Source organism: Urocitellus parryii, chromosome 2, assembly GCF_045843805.1.
Source record: "Urocitellus parryii isolate mUroPar1 chromosome 2, mUroPar1.hap1, whole genome shotgun sequence".
Lineage (NCBI taxonomy): Eukaryota > Metazoa > Chordata > Mammalia > Rodentia > Sciuridae > Urocitellus > Urocitellus parryii.
Genome location: NC_135532.1, coordinates 212235536 through 212253127, shown reverse-complemented (window position 1 = coordinate 212253127; position 17592 = coordinate 212235536). Strand labels below are relative to the sequence as shown.

General features: G+C 40.7%; 1 protein-coding gene across 3 annotated transcripts in view; it reads right to left on the bottom strand.

Annotated features, from left to right (window-relative positions):
- The window catches only part of Bach1 (BTB domain and CNC homolog 1), a 43716-nt gene extending 27790 nt beyond the window's left edge, over positions 1–15926 (bottom strand). For 2 of the 3 annotated variants that reach the window (XM_026396154.2, XM_026396155.2), the window contains exon 1: positions 15163–15926. The gene's annotated coding sequence lies outside the window, so the exon portion shown is untranslated. Of the gene's footprint in view, positions 1–15122 lie in introns of all 3 variants that reach the window. The other variant, XM_026396156.2, reaches the window with a different exon arrangement.
- Positions 15927–17592: the final 1666 nt, after the last annotated feature.

Below are 17592 nucleotides of genomic sequence, written 5' to 3'. Positions count from 1 at the left end.
CTTTCAAAATAATACATAAAATAAAAGAAGATGCTATGACTTGACCATATCTTAATCATGTTATAGAAAATAAAATTTTATGGTAAATGTGAGATTATGGATCTAGGTCAACAACACTTCATACACTAGAAGTTTAGAAGAAAACTCTGTCTGAGGATAAAGTCCAGGATTACAAAAGAGCTAGAATTTTATTCACCTGAAGTATCAAAGGACCATGTTGTTTTAATTCTCAACATGGAGGGGTATGATAAATAACCTAACATCAAGCAGAATGCCACCAATGGGTGGAAGAGGAATGATCTGCATAACCACTTACACAGGCAGCGACTTCACAAAGGCATGTCTGTGGTAAGTCTTCACACAGAAACATCTTTCTGATCAATTTTAATTTAAGCATCATATTCAGTCATGTGCTGGATCTATGCTGCTGGGTGGACTTATCAAACCTGCCTTCCCCTGCCAGGTTTGATGAAGCCTAGCATCAGCTTCATCACCTGTCAATTACTCCTGCCTCACTCAATTCCAGGGCAGTCTTAGATGGCTCAGAACCCAGGCATTTCCCCTGACCACCACATCTTTCCATGACATCTTTCTTGGCTCTCACCTAAGCTCTAAAATTCTCCAAATCACTTAATGTCGTAATATGCCCACTATTTCCCATACTGAGTGTTCTGAAATGAGGCGAACCTTATCTCCAGTTTTTCTAGGGGATGGCAAAGACCCAACAGTACCATGTGGACTCTATGATTCCCACACAGACCAAGTTGAGAGTTTTTCCATTTACCTTCCTAACATTAAAAATTATACAGTTAAGTCATGAACCTTTTATTACATTTACTAGAACTAACTCCATATCTAAATTTTGAAATGAAGGTTAAACTTAGGGGGAGGAATTTGTACTGTTAGAGAAGTTTGATGAAGTCGTTTTTACATAGTCACCTACTCAGACATCAGGAAAAAAAAAAAAAAAAGATTTTTCACTTCCGAAATTAACAAATCCAACTTAGATAATTCTGGCTCATCAGTTTAGAGAAACTGGAAAAGAATTCAGGGAAAAAGAAGTGGAAAAAAACAGAAAATCCAAGCTGCAGATCCAAAACAAGACTAAAAGGTCCACTGTACCTTCTTACTACAAAGAACTTAGGAAATAATTAAGTCTTTTATTTGCTTAACACACTTAGCAACCACTTAATTTTTAAAAGGACTGGTATTTCTCTCTGGTATGAAAACATGAACTAGCAACCAGAACTGGTTCATATAAATAAAACTTATTTATTGAACACATACTTTTATTATGCATTTGCAGCCAGTATTTTTAATCAACTTTCATGTATAATTTACATAGAATAAACTTAATCTATTTAAAGCACATAATTCAATAAGTTTTAACAATTGTATATGCACATGAAACCACCATCATCACTGACAATATACAAAAATTTCTATCACTCTCAAAATTCTACACGTCCCTTTAAGATCTCTCCTTCCCTATGCCCCTGACTTCAAGTAACCAATGATTGCTTTAAGCCACTAGAGATTAATGTGCATTTTCTTTTATTTTTATGTAAATGGGATCACATTATATACTCTTGTTTGGGGTTTCTTTCACCCAACTGAGTGATTTCAATATTTATTCATGTTGTGTGTATCAGATGTTTGTTCCTTTTTATTGCTTAATAACAATCCACTATATAGTATGCTGCAATCTGCCCATTTAACAGTTGATAAACTATTGTACTAAAGTTGGACAACTACCCTGTTCTCAGTATGGGTGTTAGTCCAATAAAGCTTCAATGAACATCTGTATGGAAATATACTTATTTTCCTTGGGTAAATAAATACCTAGGATTAGAAGAGCTGAGTCATATATGGTAGGTGTATATTTAACTTCCTAGAAATTGCTGAATAGTTTTCCCAAGTGATTATGTCATTTTACATTGCTACTAGAGCATGTAACAATTCTAGTTGCTCTACATTCTCATCAACCCTGGGCAATGTCATCTTTTTAATCTTAGCTATCCTAATAAATGTACAGTGGTATTTCACTGAGGTTTTGACTTGCACTTCCTGATGACTCATGATATAGAGCATCTTTTTATGGGCTTATTGGACATTTTTATATCTTCTTTTGGGAAATGTCTACTTAATTCTTGTAAGCTTTTTAATTCTTATTGAGTTAGAAGAACTAATAGAATTTTGATTAGGGTTGCAATTGAAACTATGTATCTGGGCAGAACCAAGAGTTAAACTGAGTCGTCTGGTATACGAATATGGCATTGTTCTCCATTTAACTGGGTCTTCGTGTTTCTCAACATTATCATGATGTTTTAGCAAAGGTTTGTGCATCTTTAATTTATCCCTGAGTATTTAATGAGGGTTTTTTGTAGCAATGTAAATAGACGGGTTTTTAAACTTCACTTTCAGTTTTTGCTGCTCCTACATAAACAAAAAAATTAATTTTTAAATATTACCATGTACTCTGCAATCTTAATTCACTGTTCTGACAACTGCATTGTAATCTTAGGATTGTCTATGTACATGAACAATCATGTCACCTGCAAATAGAGAGTTTACTTCTTTCCCACCTACATGACTCATTTTGTTTTCTTACCTTATCACAATGACTGAAAACTGAGTGGCGAGAGTGGGTCCTTGCCATCTGTCTTTAAGGAAAGTGTTTGATATTTCATCATTAATGTGATGTGACTATAGGTTTCCTAAGATGAATAACTAATGGGTAGAGAGGGAGGTCCAACAGTTACTATCCCAGTTAACTTAAGGATCCCACAAGAAACTCAGAAGGGAGAAAAAAGAAAAGCAAAGAATGAAATTTTCAAAAATCCCCCTAAAGAGTGAGTTCCAACACACTTGGCCTTCCCTAAGGTATGCCTATTATCACCGTCCTAGTACTCACACCTCAGACATCACAGGACTCCATCATCAGCGGCTGAACACGAGAAGGTTGGAGGGCTGTTACCAAGGAGCACAGGTAAGGCCTTAAAGACTCTGTCAGCAACTCACCAAGTAACAGCTAGCTGCTCTAGGGACCACTGAAGGTGGACAGCATGAAAGTGCACTTTATCACTTTGTGATACCCCTGCCAGCTAAACAAGTTACTTTCCACCTGTATCTGTGATGATTTTTTCTTTTCTTTTCTCCTGGCAAACCAGGAACAAGAACAGTAATTTTTCTTGGGAGGATCCAATGAAATGCTATGCTATTCTTAGTAGAGTACCTGATGTACAACAGGTGGTCAATAATCATTAGCCATTACTTGAATCTGATGTGGAACCACGTGACAATGAAACTGCAGACAGCAATGTATGAACAGTACTTAGCTCTGCACCCAACACTGACACAGGTATAATGACAAACACTGTTAATTGGTTTTCAAAGAAAAATGATGGAATGCTTAGTTACCATTATAGGACAGAGTGTAAATATTATCAACCTTGACAAAATAAAAGTGACAAGCTAGGACATGGAACTAGAGAGAGGAAAGTAGTACTTCTACATTACTTATGATGTGCAGAGACAAAAGATAATGCCTTTTATTAATGAGATCAAAATAAAACCACGTTTACAGTTGGAGATGTGACCAAGGATAAAAAGAAAATTAATACATATAATCTAAATACAGGTAAGAGTATGGTAGAAGTAAATAAAATCATCATTCATAGTAACAGAAAATCAACAGATGAAGTCTTAGGTTAATAAACAAACTGAGACATAAACATCTGAGAGAAACAGAGGTAACCACCAAGAAATTTAAACAGCAGAAATGAGTAAACACTGCATATATGAAAACTAGGGGCGGAGCAGGTGCAGCAGACAAGACTGCTCTCTGCATTTTTTTTTGAAAAACCAAGAACATACTATATTGAGTAAAAACACAAATTTAAATGTGCTAAATACTAATACTAAACAAAAGAGTAGTAAAATTTGGTTAAATCTAAATATTTGATAACTTGATTATGAATCTTATTCCAATTTTTTAATGATTCGTCATATAAAAAAAAGACATTTGAAAGAGAAAAATCAACCTTCAACTACTACAACATTAGATTTTGACAAATACAGGAGATGGCAAGGTTTCAAAGTACACATTAAGATTTCTTCTCGGGCTGGGGTTGTGGCTCAGTACTATTGCACTTGCCAGGCACATTGTAAGGCCCTGGGTTCAATCCTCAGCACAACATAAAAATAAATAAATAAAATAAAGGTACTGTGTCCATCTACATAAATAAATAAATAAATAGATAGATAAAAAAATCTCTTCTCGCCAGGTGTAGTGGTGCACACCTGTAATCCCAGTGGCTGGGGAGGCTGAGATAGGAAGATTGTAAATTCAAAGCCAGCCTCAGCAATTTAGCGAGGTCCTAAGCAACTCAGTGAGACCCTGTCTCTAAATAAAATACAAAATAGGGCTGGAGACAGGGCTCAGTGGTCCAGTGCCCCTGAGTAACCCCCCAAAAAACTTCTTCTCTATTGGGAATAATTATTATGCACATACTGCTTAATATTTAATATTAGTGAACACAATGCAAACAGATTCTTTAAAAAATATAAAGGTATCTCCTAGAGCAATGATCTGCTGAATTGCCAAATGCTACAGCACTGTTCTCTGCTTTCCAGAATCTGATGAAATCTACTGAATTCTCACCAAGAAAACCATGCACATACTAAAATTTTGCATTTGCTTTTTAGAACAGATAATTTGAATCAAGACCATATTCTTTGGGAAAACTAATAAATCTGACAAACTTCAGCAAAGTCTCACCAAGAAAAAAAAGAGTAAAAACTCAGCAATGCCACCATCAAACAGGACAAACTCAAATAGTTCCTCTCTTAAAATGCAACACTCCTCCCCACACATCTCTGTTCTTCTGTACAGAACCCTCCTCCCCAGCAAAGGACTGTCCCCTCACTTCCTTCTCTTTTCAATTTCATGTGAGTCCATTAAACCGAGACCTTCCCTCCACTCCACAGAACCCACTTCATGAAGCTCCAGGGCCTCCACATCACCTAATGGCAAATTCTGAGTCTTCTCTTCACAGCGTATCTCAGTGGTACTCAACACTTTGATCATTTCCTCCCTGAAACCTATTTTCTTCACTTGGCTTCCACGATAAGCCAATGCTCTGATTTCTCACCTACCTCACTGGCAGCTGCTCTCAACTTCCTTTGGGGGAATCTTCCCTTCCAAACCTCTAGAAGCTGGAGAGCCCTGTGCTTAGTCCTCAGTCTCCTCCTCTTGGTCTACACTCCCTAGGTGAACTCGTGCAGACCCACAGCATAGACGGTCCTGTGTTTACACGTGGTCTACTCCTGACTTCTCTCTTAAACTTCATATTCATGTACCCAAATGTACACTCGGGTTATTCCAGGTATGTCTAAATGCCATCTCAAATTTAACAGGCCCAGAAATATTAGCCGCCACCCCAACACAACTGCCTTGTTAGGATATCAAAATATTAACAATGGTTACATTAAGGTAATCTTTCTGTTTATTTCTACACTCAAATTCTCACCATAATTTCATATTACTTTACAAATGTTACAATAAACAATAACTACAAACACTCAAATTATGTGCCTTGGTTAAAAATGCAGTTTGCATTTATTACAATTGTCTCTTGAAGCCTCCCAAAGAATGCCAATTATTTTTCCGCCTTTATAATGGATATGTTCTCCAGTCAGTCACGAGAGAACACTGGTTTGAAACCATGTGTAAAACTCAGAGGCAACTCTAAAACTCTGCAGTCTCCACTGATATCTTCACAGTAATTACCAAAGACTGAATTAAACTCTATAAGAACCTAAAATACAAACATGGCTTGATCTGAAGAAAAATCCCGCTCCGGGAAGACTGGGGAAAGGACTTCTGAAGTCAGGTGCAGCGTGTGAACAAGGGCACATGTGCATCTGTGAAAGGACTAGGTGGCTTAAGCAGGCAGTTCCTGCTCTCCTTATCTCCCAAAGCCCTTGGAAAGTGTAAAGAGTCAAACAAACACATAGAATTATGAAAGAAAAAGGGAAACATCAAGTTTTAGGTTAATACCACCAGTACTGGGATAAAATTAGGGTTCTATTCATATTCTACCAAGTATAGGGTCTTCTATCAGTTACCCAATGTCATGACCTCAGGTTCCCCCAGCAGGAAAACACCCTCCACACTTTACAGACTGATTGATTAGTGCATTTAACAGTAAGGTGCATGGTACAACACCACTAATATTCCATCATTATTGCTGCTATTATTATGCACATGATGGAGAAAATTACACATAATTCTACTAACCCAAGAATTATTCCAAATGCAAAAAAAAAAAAAAAAAAAAAACCAAATGAGGTTTCCCGGTCCTTTAACAATAAAAATTTAGAACACCTAATAAGGAGCTCAACAAGGTTAAAAAAAAAAAAAAAAGTATGATACAAGCATGCCTAAGATAATCACTAATTTCACAGAGCTAAACAATTTCTAACTAAAAGAGCACATTCATCTAGGATGGCTTGTTTCTGTTACAGATAAGGAACAGATAAGGATAAGAGGCCCTGAGAGGGTCAGTAACTTAAAGACTGAGGAGATCCAAATATTACACTTCAACTCCTGTTACAAGACTCAAGCAGCCAGTGGGGGAGGGGCAGATAAAACTGAGGAGGGACAGAAGAACAAGGAGTAGGGAAATGCCTTAAACTGGTTTTTACAGAACAGCAACTTTTCCATTATTACTCAATAGTCAGCAAATTAATTTGTCATTAACACTTACTGGATTACATAGCCAACCTCCTATCATTTAAGAAACTCTGAAACTAAACTATGCTGAACTTCATTCAAAGTCTATAACTATACTACACATGGAAAACTCAAGAAGGAAAGAATGTTAGGAGTTATTTACCAAAACTGCTCTCAATACAGAGTATTAAGTGTCTGTGTTCTACATTCAAAATTTAATTAAAGACTCTTCGTACATCATGTCATTTCCAATCTGTAAGAATTACAGCTATGATCCAAAATACTTTCAACTGCCTAGAAGAGGTGAGAGCCCTAAAACTAGCTCAAGGTCAGAATGACCTCTGCAGGTCTAAGAGTGGATACACACAGTACAAATGGTACTTGGAAAAAAAAAAGCACTCTTCAAATTTCCACTCATTTCTTACACACCAACTCATAATGAACTTGACTCCAAAAATAGGAAAGATTTAAGAATAAAAAGAATTTTAAGTAACAAATTTTAATTAAACAGAGCAGCAGTTAAACCAGAGTAATAAGTGAATCACATGAATCACAAATTTAAAACTCTTTAATTTGAGTTTCAAATCCAAGTACAGGAGTGTTACAAGAACACTACATAAACTTGAGGTGGCATTATTTTTGATACCTGAAAAGAATGTGGAGTGAGTTCAGCCGAGGACAACTTTCCTTCCAGGAGAGGAATAAAGGAGGGAGATACACCTGTTTGTATCTTTGATTCAAAGATCTGGGTTCTAAGAGTCCTGGACTGTCTGGCCAAGAAACCTTCTGCTTGAGCTAGGCTACCTCAGTGACAGCTGCAGATGTCCCGGGGGTGATGACCACCCGAGCCCACCCTGCGCCCCACAGATTAAGAGACAGCAGTCCTCTGGGCACAGACACACTCTGGAGCTACCAGGTTTCATTACCAGTTCTCCTTTCCCTCAGCGTATTAGGGAATAGCAGAGAACTTTAGAACTGTTTAGAGTACTGAAAGAAATATGTTCTTTCACTATACTGTGAACAGACATTCTGGGGGAAAGAAGAAGAAGAAGAAGAAGAAACAAAAAACAGTCTCTCTCCTCCCAGAAAACTTAGATATATTTCCTTGAGTCGTGAATTTGTGGCAGCCATCCTGCAATTCTAAAAGGAACTAGCCAAGGACAAAACAAGGACACTGCCTTCAACTTCAATCTTTTTCCTCTGAATTTTTTTTGCGGGGCGGGGGGATTACTGGGGATTGAACCCAGCGGCACTTTACCACAGAACTACGTTCCCAACCCTTTTTAATGTTGAGAGATGGTCCAATTTGTTGAGACTCATCTTGCAATCCTCCTGCCTCCACCCCTGAGTCACTAGGATTACAGGCATGTGCCACTGTGCCTAGCTACTGACTGAATTTTTAATCACACACCTTTCCTGACCCCAATCTCCTCCTACTAAGATCTATTTCTCTGTACTCCTCTTCACAGCTAAGCTTCTCAAGAGTTATCAATGCAAGCCATTTCCTCCATTGAACTATGCATTCATCTTTATATTCCTAAGGCATTCCTGATTTCCCAAAACTTAGGCTTCTCAAAGTTGATGGTTCCACAACACGTTTTACATGTTGCTTTACAGCAAATAACACAAGCTATAACAATGACTTGCTTGTCCATTATCCTCACTTCTGAAAAGTTCCGTACTGCTAATATCTAGAAAAGTTTCTAGTATGTAAGTGTAAACTTAATACATAATAAACAGGAATGCAACAATGTTGAAATGAATTAATAATCCACTCTGCTATCTACACATGCCAAAAGTCGAATGCAAGTTTGTGAGAGTTTTAGAAACAGCAAACATAGAAAGAAAGGAGAAAGAATCATTCCTCACTCCTCAGGTATTAGAGAGCTGGGGTCTGGAACAGACCAACTGGGCCAAGGGCCAGAGCCATGCCCTTGAGGCAAAACATGTTCAAAAGTCCAAAAGTATACCTAGAGCTTGATCTGAGCTTGCAACAGTCCTTTACCACAAAGAGACAATAAGTAGCGAAAGGTGACAGAGCCAAACACTCAACCTCAACTGCCATTTCCTCTGCTAAGTGACAGCTGGAACTCCAAGCATGTCAGCAAAGGACCCTACTAAGTGGGCAAAATGCTTTTCTACTTCAAAAGTCTTCTGCTAATGTGAAAAAATATATATATATTAAAAGAGCCAACAGCTTTTTTTTCTTACTTCTTCTAATTTTAAGTGACAATTCCTACCTAGGAAAGAACCCTGAGCCAGGCTGAGACCACTCTTCAGAAAAACACAGTAAAGAAAAAGATATCAGGTAGTTTGGAAATGAAGAAGCCTGGGCCAAAATTTGATAACAGCTTTACATTTTTAAAATAATATTTGAATATAAGATATATAATAATAAAATTACTGATCTTACCAAAACCACTGACTCTGAAATTACAACCTAATAAATTGATTATTAAGTACATGAAGATATCAGTAATCAGGGAGTTGGGTGGGTGTCTCTCTCCTGTTTCTTCAACAGAACCCTGTAGACTTCACCTCCTTAGGCCAAAAGCACCTCCCCACAGATTCCTAGGGACAGATAAGTCAATAAAAAATAAGAGACTAATGGAAAAAAGGTAGTGGGGAGAGCAGGCAGATGCCTTTAATCTACTACTTAAACTACAGTCTAGGAAGTAAGCTATTGCTAAAGTTCAGACTTCAAAGAAATTGAAAAACATGGCCCCACTCCATGAAGCATCTTTTAGTATAACTCCAGTTTAACTAGGGATGAGAAGAGGAATGTGGCTGTCCACTAGGACTTATCCAATCTAAAAGGTGACAGGAGTAAAAATCACTTCAACAAATAAATACTGGGAATAATCATTACAAACATATTCTTTTGAACAAGTTTCCTATGGCATTAAGAAAAAAAAGATTTATTTTTAAAAGAATATGATTTGCACACAGCTTCAGCTGTATTATGGTAATATTTTCTACATTGTACCAATGCCCAGAAAGGAATCTGCAGCCAGCCAGCTCCATGGCATGCCCTCTGTGCTCATGCAGCAGTCATTAGCATCCAGGGTCCCGACAACCACTGCTTCTTTGTTCCCTATGTTTGTATTAGCATGACTTTTATTACCATATTAATATTTTCCAAACTCATTCCGATTCTAAACTAAGGATATGTTTTGGAGGAGTAATGGCACTAAAAGAAAAGTTTTAATGTATAAAATGTTTAACATCTAAACAACTCAAATTTGAATTGCTCATTCATTCTAAGTCAATTACAGGTAAAAGCAAGTCACAAAGTAAGTTTTCTGTCTATCTCAGGAGACGAACCAGCTGCTTCCTCAGTCATCACACAAATGATGACAACAAAGCAGAAATCCAACAGTTTTCAACTCAGTATACACTTATGAGTTGTGACACATAATGTTCTCTCCTTCAATCTTCTAAAAACTTCCAAGTTTCAAAACTCATGGAATTATTATTAATCCAGTTAGACCATCCAGTGCAGCAACCAATGGATAGCTTGTAAACAAACACAGAAAAGACATTCAGTATGACACAGGAGAGAAAATAGATCCTCACTAGCAGAAAACTGACACTCTATTTTTGTTTCAATAGAGTGTAATTTTTTTAAAAAATTGGCTTTTGAAATTGGCTTTGTTGTTGTTGTTGTTGTTGTGTTGGTACTGGGGATTGAACTCAGGGGCACTCAACCACTGAGCCACATGCCCAAGCCCTTCTTTCTATTTTATTTAGAGACGGGGGATCTCACTTTCTGAATTATTAACAGGTATAACAAGCTACATGACAAACATATTCACTGTATTATTCATATTAATATTATGGATAATTTCTCCAAGTTAACATGGAAATGTCATCTTAAAAAAAAAAAACAGTACTCAAAAGAAGTAACTGGCAGATAAATGTACATTCCAAATGTTCCAAATAAACCTGATAGAGCTCAGAAATAAGACCTGAGAAATGAGTTTAGCCCTATAATTAATAAGCAGGGAGAGAGTGACCAGATGACTTAATACTGACAAACCAGATTGTCCTCAACTATAAGGTAGAGAAAAAACTAGGCAGAGAGTGGCAAGTGTTTTTATTTCTTCAAAAGCCAATTTCAGAAGTTAAGCACAGTGGTGCACACCTGTAATCCCAGCAGCTCAGGAGGCTGAGGCAGGAGGATCAAGAGTTCAAAGCCAGCCTTAGCAAAAGGAGGTGCTAAGCAACTCAGTGAGACCCTGTTTCTAAATAAAATAGAAAGAAGGGCTTGGGGATGTGGCTCAGTGGTTGAGTGCCCCTGAGTTAAGTCCCTAGTCCCACACCCCCCCCCCACACACACACACCAAAAAAAAAAAAAAGGAAAAAACCCCACCAATTTCAATTAACAGGTACTGACTGAGCAATGTGCTCTAGCGTACTCTGCTGAGATTGTCAGATTTCTTTAAGTAAAAAGCTGTGTCCTGGGTTCCCTACCCTCAGAAACTGGGTGTGAGAGAAGTGGTGCTACTAACTCATCATCAGAGGACACTGAATTGTTTTTTCCAGTAGCAATGACCTGCTGTGCTCCTCAGACCCACTTGTGGTCAGTGGCTGCGGAAGCTACAAAATGTGGCTCTGTCACCAAGCACTTCCCTGACTCTGGACAATAGAAAGTAACAACTAACATTTATTGATGTTTAAAATAAACTAGCACTGTCCCAACCACTTAATCCCTATTAACACATTTAATCCTCACAACAATCTAGATTCTATTGTCACTGCCAAACTGCATTGAGGAGACAAGGCACTAGTCACCAGGTAGAACTGGCTTTAACACAACCAGAACTCAACCTTCCTCAGCAGTCTGTGGCTCCCTAACTCCTACTTTCAACCACTTGGTATATGGTTTCTCTGTCACCTGTACAATGAACCAACCACAACTTCAGTTCTATTCATGCTATGCATTAAGTAAGCCAGAAGGCCAGGCTTCATGGTGATGTAAGTTAATATTTTATCTGCCTTCCTCTCTCCAAGGGGCCTGGATTTTTGCAAATAGCACTCAAATTCCCCATACCTTGAACATCAGTATTTTACCTTATTTTTTTAAAGTCAAAAAAAATCTCATAAATCATCTACTCCACAACATTTTGTAGGACCGTCAGGAGATGTGGGTTTTAGGGTTTAAACAATTTTCCCATTAAGAGCATCAGTCAGAAAACTGAAGGGAGGAGGTAATTCCTAAAATATAAGTCTTCAAAGAAATTAGCACAGTGAAGAGAATAAATAATTTACTAATAAGTAATCCTAGTAATTTTAACGGGTTTTGCAACTGTTTTTCTGGGCATCACATCTCACAGTACAGGGATATAGGAGGTGAATGGTATATGAGATTTAACTCAGTGATAAATACTAATGGCTCCCAGCACTCCTAGAAGGTTGACTTTTCTAAATAAATGCCATTTTCCAAGAGATTTTGCTGAACACTAGTCAGCAATCCTCATCAAAGGGCTGTGAGCTTGTCCAAACAAACAAACAAAAAAGAGTTTGGCAAAAAACAAACAATAAACAGGCTTTCAAACATCAACAGAACAAAGCAATTTTTAAAATAATTTTTATATAAATATTGTACTCCAATGTATATGTTACCTTCAAGTGTTCCCATTGTAACTTCTTACCTATCACTACACTTCAGATTATACACATTAAGCAAACCAACCACTATTCTGAACCAAATTCAAAATAGGATGGTAATGAATAGAATTATGAATTTTTTTAAATTCCCATACCTAATTCCAATGTAATAAGAAATTTACATGCAAGCATCTAACCTTCAAAGTAATATAAAAAGAATAGAACTACACATGAAATAAGAATTAATTAGACCACTAAGAATAAATTTAAATAACTATAGCTCTTAAAAAGAAATCACAAGTTTAAAAAAAAAATTCCAGATGTTAAAAGAATTAAATTCTTTATATTCCCCAACAGAAAAAGAATGAACAACATATACTCATACAATATGCATGCACTACTGTTAATCTGTATCTTTCATCTTAATGTCTTTCTTATTTTATGTAAAACTCTTAAAAACCAAAGTTTTAGGGCTAGGGATAGGCAGTTGGTAGAGTGTTTACTCTGCAAGCAAGGCCTAGGTTCAATCCCCAGCACTGCCAAAAAAAATTTTAAAAGGTGTGTCGGGGGGCAAAGTTTTAATATTTTCTTCTCAGATGAACCATCTGGTACTCCACCTTAGAAACCCTAATACCTAAAAAAGTCATGATTGTAATCTTTGCTTCCAAACTTACAGCAATGAAAGGATCATGTTTCCTATTACAAAATGTTTTAAATGAACTACCACCAAAAAAGATTAATCACTCTTCAAGTCAAAGGTAAGGGCCAGATTGCTCACCGCCAACCCCCAACTAAACTTTCCATTCCTAAACCTTGCATTGAGGACTCCTCCCGTGGGCTCACCCACTCATTTTTTTAAGCAAAATGCAATGACACAAGATATAGACACATATACCAAGAGAATAAGACAGATACATTTGTTGCTTCTTAACAGCTCTTTCTAGATTTGTCCCATAAGACCTGCCAATCCACCCTTATTGTTCTTACCTACTCCCTGATGGTATCACACTACTCATGTATGCATGAAAATCCAGGGGCCATGAAAAATGATATGGAACCCCCTTACATGATTCCATAAATAAATTTTTATAAGGAACAAATTAAGTTCACTTTCTGAAACATATAGAATACTCAATAACAAAACCACAAAAAAGTACAATAAGTACAGTAGAAATGGTAAAATTTTTGTTACAACACTGTTGATTGGGTTACTCCTACCTGCAAGTTTTAAGGCCTCACATTCTCCTGCAATAGGTCACAAGGCTACTCTGTTTAAACACCACCTCAATGCTACTTAGCCACTTCCTAAGAATGCTCTTATACTTCACTCACTCATTACCTGTATCAACACAGACAACTGTGGCCTGGTCCCCTTCGACCTTCTGAGGCAAGCGTGCTCCCTGGCCTTTTATAGTGGAGGCATGTGATGAGAGTATCGCACCAGCTGTTCCTAATTACCTCTTGGGCTGGGGCGAATGACTCAGCAACCCAACTTTTTTTAAAGAGTCACCCTACCTTGTTAGCCAACCAACGTACTGAACAATGGTAAGCCACTTGACAGATTCATAGACTAAACAACAGTAATACATGAGCAATCACTACACCAAGGCTACTCTACTCCCAACCGACTCACCAGGGGCCTTTTTCTTCCCTAGGTTTCTTTATGATGTCCAAAGACAGAAGTGGCAAGTGCTTTCAAGCCCAGCCCAGCCCAGCCCTTGCACCACTACCCCAACACCAGGAAGAAGCAGGCCCACACCTCTTCCCATTTCTCTGCTTGACCATGTGAAGCGCTCAAGGGCTCTGCCGCTAACATCTCTGAGATTTCCACCCTTTATCTTTCCGAAATGCCTTAAATGCAAGCCCTCTGGGATGAAAGGAGTGTCCCAACAAGTGAACAAAGACCTAAGAGTGGCCTCCTCCAGGTAACAGTTCCGACACCGATATAATTCTCCAAAAAGATCAGCACCCTGCGAAACAGTCTTTGTTCTTCCAAGCATGACGCTGTAGCTTGTTTTCCCCCCACACGTTCTTTCACAATTATTACTACGCTCTACCTTGAATCAGCCCAAGTGGAACGCAGAAGGCTTTACATAAAAGCATTCCGCACCTTTCTACTCAATGGCAAGGAGCTGCCGGTAAGAATGAAGAGGCAATGGCACTCGCGTTACACTACGCGAGCGCAAAGCTGGCGTCTCCAGAATTTACACCCACTCTCCCCATATTGTAAGAGGCTTAATTTACAACGTGTGGGCAACAGTCCTACCAGGGGAGCTCCGGGATCTCGGGTCCCCCAAATCAATCTTGGCTCAACCTAGCACAGCAAGGCTGTGTCTTGGCTGGGCCACGAACTCGGCCTTCCTTACGTGGTTGCACGCGCGACACACACGCAGGCTACGGGAGCAGCAGCTCGCTGGACGCCGCGGTAGGGGCGGAGGACAATACCGGGCAGGGGCCGCGAGGGCGGCGCGGATGTGTCGCCCGCAGGCGGGGCGCGGGTCGGGCCGGGGACGACACTCGGCTGCCCGGCGCGCCCCGCCCCGCCGGCCCGGGTAAAGTCCGCTGGGCGGTCACACAGCAGCGCTGGCCGCGCAGCAGCCTCGGGTCGCCCCTTCCGCGGACGCGGGCGCGGACGCTCCAGGAATGGGGGCCGATTGCGAGCCACGCTGCGCACCACCCTCGCCCGCGAAGCGCCTCCCGTGGACCCCCGACGCCTCCCGGACTTGCCCCCGGGTCGCCCCTCGGCCTGCAGCCCCGACCCCGCGCGCTGACCCACCCCGGGGAGGACGGGCAGGCGGGGCGGCCCAGCCACTCACCAGAGCCGAAGCGCGGCGCGGCCCGACTGACGGCGGCGAGCGCGCGGCAGGCGGCGCGGGCAGCGGTCAGGTGACTCACTCCCTCGGCGCGGCCGCCGGCCCTTCCCTCCCCTGCGCACCCTCCGCTCCGCCGCGGCGGCCGCCAGCACCCCGCGGCGCCGACACCCCGCCCACTCGAGGGCCCGCCCCCAGAGGCCCCGCCCCGCCAACCGCGAGGCGGGGGCTGCAGCCGGGCTCTGGCCTCCAGGGTCCGGGGAGGCTGCCCTTGCCCCCTACTTCTGCGCGCGGTGGAACTGGCAGGCCACCCAAGGACCACCTCCTTTCGCCCTGCTGATGCTGACGCCCCTAGTTTGACAGGACACTGGAATAAGATCAAGCCAGCCCGCCTGCCCAGGGTGCCCACCGACGGCAAGAGAGAGAAGAGGCACCGGACCCAGTCCCTCGCCAGAGCCCCATGGGGGTCGCTTCTGGAAAACTCCTCCGCAGAGTTTCCAGGCTGCTCACTTTGGGGTAGCCAAGAACCCAGGTTTCAAAGTTTGAGCGGGCCCAAAAGAAAAGGGAGGCATCAAGTGCATTTGTTGGCTGCCAGACAGGAACTTTTAGGGACAAGAGCCTCCACCCTCAAAAGCTTGTCTAGCCGGGCGCGATGGCGCACGCAGCTGGGGAGGCTGAGACAGGAGGATCAGAAGTTCAAAGCCAGCCTCAGCAACGAGGAGGTGCAAAGCAACTTAGTGAGACCCTGTCTCTTAAAAAAAAATACAAAATAGGGCTGAGGATGTGGCTCAGTGGTCGAGTGCCGCTGAGTTCAATCCCCATACCCACCTCACCACTCAAAATAAAGCTTGTCTAACATTCCTTCAAGTTGTTTGTTTCAAATAAGACCTTCGGGGGGCGGGGGGAACACCAAGAGTGTAACTTTTCTCATTATAGTCTCATTATTATATGTTTTCCTGATAAAATCCTTTTGCTTCAGTGTTCAGAAGACTCTGCTTTGGGAGCTATACACGGGGCTCTCCGTGCTTGCACAAGTATTCTTTCTTCACTCTTCTCTCCGGTTGTGCTTATTGGCTTTACACTTACTAAGAGTCGGGCCCATTGTGTTGGGTGATACATTAGAAAGCATCTTCTGGCAGCCCTACTTTTGCTGACAATGAAAACGGCATCCTGTAACAGATGTTCCCTTAATGCTGTGGCTGCCAGGAAACTTGGAACCAGGTTCAGTGTCCAGTGGTGTCACCTGGCTCATCTCAAGCCCTGGTTACATTTTCATCCTCTGGATGTTTATCCAATTCGTCAGTTTTTAAATTATGTTCCGAAGCCATTTAACAGCTCTGGAGTTCAAAGCATTGACTGTTTGCCAAGTAAGGTGCACGTGTGGCAATCTTGAGGGCCGACTATGCTAGCCATCCTTCTGGGGAAAGTGGCACTGCCTTTGAAGCCTGCAGCCATGGAAGGATTTGTATGAAGGTATTTTGTTGTTGACTATTGAGTTTAAGTAGAGAGAGAGATGGAGGAAAAAATTGGCTGAACACCAGCAGCCCCAGAGAGTGTGTGTACTCCTTGTACACAAGAAGACAGCCCTGGAACTCCCTGGGCCAAAGAAAAAAAAAAAAAGGCTTCCAAGATAATAAATTCAGATATTATCACTAGTGAGACTGTGTCTGTGCAGTGCAGAAGTTGTGGGACTTAGGGACATTTGACTTATGTCCAAAATACATAAGAAGATGACATGAGTGAAATTGGATGGTGTTGCAAGATATGAAGTGATTCTATCACCTAGAATCTGGGGAGGCTTTCTGGAGGAAGAAAGCTTGCATTAGGACTTCATTGAAAATCAGAATGGTGCCCAGCTGTTGAGGGAAGGTACATAGATGGGAGGTATTTCAGCTTGTCTGGGCTCATGGTGCAGGTAAAGATATAATGAGAAATGAGGAAAGGACACTTGGGAATAGACCTTGAAAGAAGGATGAGGCTTCTTACAGACACCTAAGAGGCCTCAGCCTTCCTGAGCCCATGGAATTTTATTTTTCTTCTTTCCACAGCTAGGCAGATTTTTTCAGGGGAAGAACACACCCTCCTCCTGGAGAAAAACTTTCTTTCCTCTAGATAATGGGGATGGTATTTTCTGCCCTGAAAATGATAACATGCATTCTGATGAGTTTAATAATTTGGAAAGTTCTTACAAAGGTATACCAAGATGTTAAGACTGTTGAGGCAGTTAGAAGTGACTCTCAAATTTCAGTGAGTAAGAATATCTGCAGACTCATTAAATGATAGGTATTCTGTCCCCTGCCTTCCCAAGCTTCTAATTTCAAAGGTCTGAGTAGAACCCAGGAATCTGCATTTTTTAAAACTGATGCAAATAATCTTCAGAACAATTGAAAAGCACTGAGTTAAAACTTAGGGTATGTAGCATAGAAGAGACTGAAT